The 3287-nt window shown below is 49.5% G+C and overlaps 1 long non-coding RNA gene across 4 annotated transcripts in view; it reads right to left on the reverse strand.

Annotated features, from left to right (window-relative positions):
* Window positions 1–2868, reverse strand: part of LOC122192186 — a 4990-nt gene extending 2122 nt beyond the window's left edge. Inside the window, exons 1-4 of one of the 4 annotated variants that reach the window (XR_006182559.1) lie at window positions 2818–2868; window positions 2511–2586; window positions 1522–1739; window positions 128–290 (exon numbers count right to left, since the gene is read on the reverse strand). This is a non-coding gene — a long non-coding RNA (uncharacterized LOC122192186). Of the gene's footprint in view, window positions 1–127; window positions 291–1521; window positions 1764–2510; window positions 2587–2817 lie in introns of all 4 variants that reach the window. The other 3 variants (XR_006182560.1, XR_006182558.1, XR_006182562.1) reach the window with 3 other exon arrangements.
* Window positions 2869–3287: the final 419 nt, after the last annotated feature.

A 3287-nucleotide genomic window follows, 5' to 3' on the forward strand; every position in this document is an offset into this window, starting at 1 on the left:
GCCACCTGTGGGACACAATGCAGTAATGAAGGCACTGCAGATGTAGGGCAGTGTTACTTTCAGATGTGCGCTGCAGTGCTCCTTTCTCAGAGCAACATGGCTGCACTCTGTGCACGATGCTGCTTACCAGCAGCACTGAGCTGGGAACAACAGACAAGGAGAAGGCTCAGGTACCCAACAATATTTTTGCTTCCATCTTCTCTGATAACTGCTCACTATACACTGCCCTCACCTTTGGTTTGGTAGGTGGGGATTGAGGAAGAGGAAGTTGAGGCAGTCAGGTGAAGTCCCTGGTGAGCAGAAAAAAGGCAACAGCACAGCTGTTATTACAGATAGAAAGGATGACCCTGGGAACTGCCAACATGTCAGTCTCATCTCCGTGCTGGGAAAAAAATCATGGAGCAGATCCCCCTGGAAGTGACTCTGAAGCATGTTCCAGTGCGTCACCACCCTCTGTATGAAAAGCTTCCTCCTAATAACCAACCTAAACCTCCCGTCTCAGTTTAAAACCATTTCCCCTTGTCCTATCACAATCCACCCTCATAAACACCCGTTTCCCTTCCTGCTTATACACTCCCTTTAAGTACTGGAAGGCTGCAATGAGTTCTCCCCCAAGCCTTCTCTTCTCCAGGCTGAACAAGACCACTTCCCTCAACCTTTCCTTGTAGGAGAGCTGCTCCAACCATCTGATCATCGCAGTGCCTCCTCCAGACCCGCTCCATGAGCTCCACATCCTTCCTGTGCTGGGAGCCCCAGGCCTGGATGCAGCACTGCAGATGAAGCCTCACAAGAGCCGAGTAGATGGGGACGATCACCTCCCTCTCCCTGCTGGCCGCTCCTCTTTTAATGCAGTCCAGAACACAGCTGGCCTTCCAGGCTGCAAGCGCACTCTGCTGGCTCATGTCCAGCTTCTCACCCACCAGGATCTGCAAATCCTTCTCTGTGGGGCTGCTCTCAAGGTGTTCTTTGCTGAGTTTGTACAAACATCTGGAATTGCCCCTTCATCAGTGACATCAACAGTGGGGTCAAGTGCACCCTAATGACACCAAGCTGTGGGGGTGCAGTGACACACCAGAGGGACGGGATGCCATCCAGAGGGACCTCAACAGGCTGAGTAGTGGGCACTCAGCAATGTACCTTCCTGGCCCAGAAAGCCAACCGTATGCTGGGCTCCATCCAAAGATGTGCGGTCAGTAGGCGAAGGGAGGCGGTCCTGCCCCTCTGCTCTGTGCTGTGAGACCTCATCTGGAGGTGCTGTGTCTGGATGTGGATGTCCGCAGTGCAGGACAGATGTGGAGCTGTTGGAGCACATCCAGAGAACAGCCACAGATATGAACCAAAGGGTGGAATGCCTTTCCTATAAAGAGAGAGAGCTGGAGCTGTTCAGCCTGGAGAAGTGAAGGCTCTGAGGTGATCTGGTAACAGCCTTTCAACACTTGAAAGGAAAAACAAGGAAAGATTTAGCCTAGATATAAAGAAAATCTTGTACAGTGAGGGTGGGGACACAGTGGAACAGGTTACCCAGACATGTGATAGATGCTCTGTCCCTTCCAAGGTGAGGCTGGGTCAGCCTCTGGGCAACCTGATCTGGCTGTGGATGTTCCTGTCCGTTGTGTGGCAGTTGGACGAGATCACCACCAATGGTACCAGGTACTCCAGCTGGGATAATCCACACCCGTCACAGAGCCTCTCTGGGCCAGTCCCAGTATTCAGCAGACCAGGGGCTTCAGTTCATCACGCTGCTGGGAACCAGAGCTGCAGAGCTATTGAATGGGGGTCAGGGGGTGGGAGGAAGAGGAATTGGGATTTTGGTGTCATACAGATTCGGAAACTAACAGCATCTCCAGACAATTAGGATGGAGATATCTGGGGTGATGCTGAGTACAGCAGTCCAGAAGAGGACAATCCTTGGCTTTCTATAAAGATGAAGATTTATTACACCTAAGGGTGCACAGAATGCCCTTAAACAACTCTGCATGGTTGGAAGCAGTGCATAACAGCCCTGAAATAAAGAAAGAATAAGTTACCCCATTCCAAAGATGAACACTCAGCCCACACTACCAAGGAAGTAGCCTCCAGGCACAGATGCTGCCCTTATGGCTTCCACCCCTTAAAAGTGGTCAGGATACTATTAAAAAAACAAAACAAAACACACATACAAAACACGCAAGGGAAGATTGCAGCCCTGAAATGAAGAAGAAACCACTTACACCCTTCTCAAAGGCCAAAACTCACTCATGCTCCACAGGAGACAGTCTCCAGAGATCAACATTGCCCTTACATCCGTCAGCACTTAAGTGTGGTCAGGATGCCCCAAAAACCAAAAGGGAAAGGTCACAGCCCTAAAATAAGGAATCACTCATCCTTTCTTAAGGACCAGACCTTACCCCATGCTCCCAAGAAGACGGTCTCTAAAGATGGATACCACCTTAAAGGCTACCAGCCCCTAAGTGGGGTCAGGATCCTCCCAAAAACAAGATACTGCAACTCTGGAATAAAGAATCACTCACCCTGTTTCAAGGGTTCACCCCACGCTCTAAAGGAAGCAGTCTCCAGGTGCAGTTGCTGCTCTTTCTGCTGACAGACCTTTAATGTGGTCAGGAGCCCCCCAGAAAGTAAAATTACAATCCAACAATAAAGAAAAAAAAAAAAAAAAAAAATCAATGACCCCATTCCAAAAACAAACACTCAGCCCACACCCCAAAGGAAGCAGTCTCTATGCAGAGATGCTGCCCTTACAGCTTTCTGCCCTTAAAAGCAGTTAGAATCCCAAAACCAGAAAGACCAGAGCCCTGCAATAGAGCATCAATCACTCACCCCATTCCAAAGAGCAGAACTTACTCCCAATGCTCCGAAGGAAGCAGTCCCCAAGCAGAATGCTGCCCTTACTGTTCCCAGGCCTTAAATATGGGCAGGGAGGGGTGGAGCCAAGCTCAGCCCTATCCGATCCCACAGGTAAATCGCTTCCACCTGTGCTGGCAGGGCTGGCCACACCCCTCACCAGGTGCTCAATCACTGCTGCAGACTGTAAACAACAACAAAAAAAGACTAATTACAAGCAGGTGATTGGATCTGCCTGTCCGGCAAGGGGAGTTTGATCAAAGGATGAGAAATAATGGCATGCATATTTTGATTGAAGTCTGTCCTCAAAAGCATTCCGTAAAATTTCTAATAGATAGGGGAGCACAAATTTCAGTATGATACAACACACAAATTTCAGTACTGATAGAGCAAGATGCTGAAAAGCTGTGTGTGCAGCCTGGATGGCAGAGTTGAGATTACCGGTG

Source organism: Lagopus leucura, unplaced genomic scaffold (genome assembly GCF_019238085.1).
Source record: "Lagopus leucura isolate 7727_CA_CO unplaced genomic scaffold, USGS_WTPT01 35026-0_obj-0_obj, whole genome shotgun sequence".
NCBI classification, from domain to species: Eukaryota; Metazoa; Chordata; class Aves; order Galliformes; family Phasianidae; genus Lagopus; species Lagopus leucura.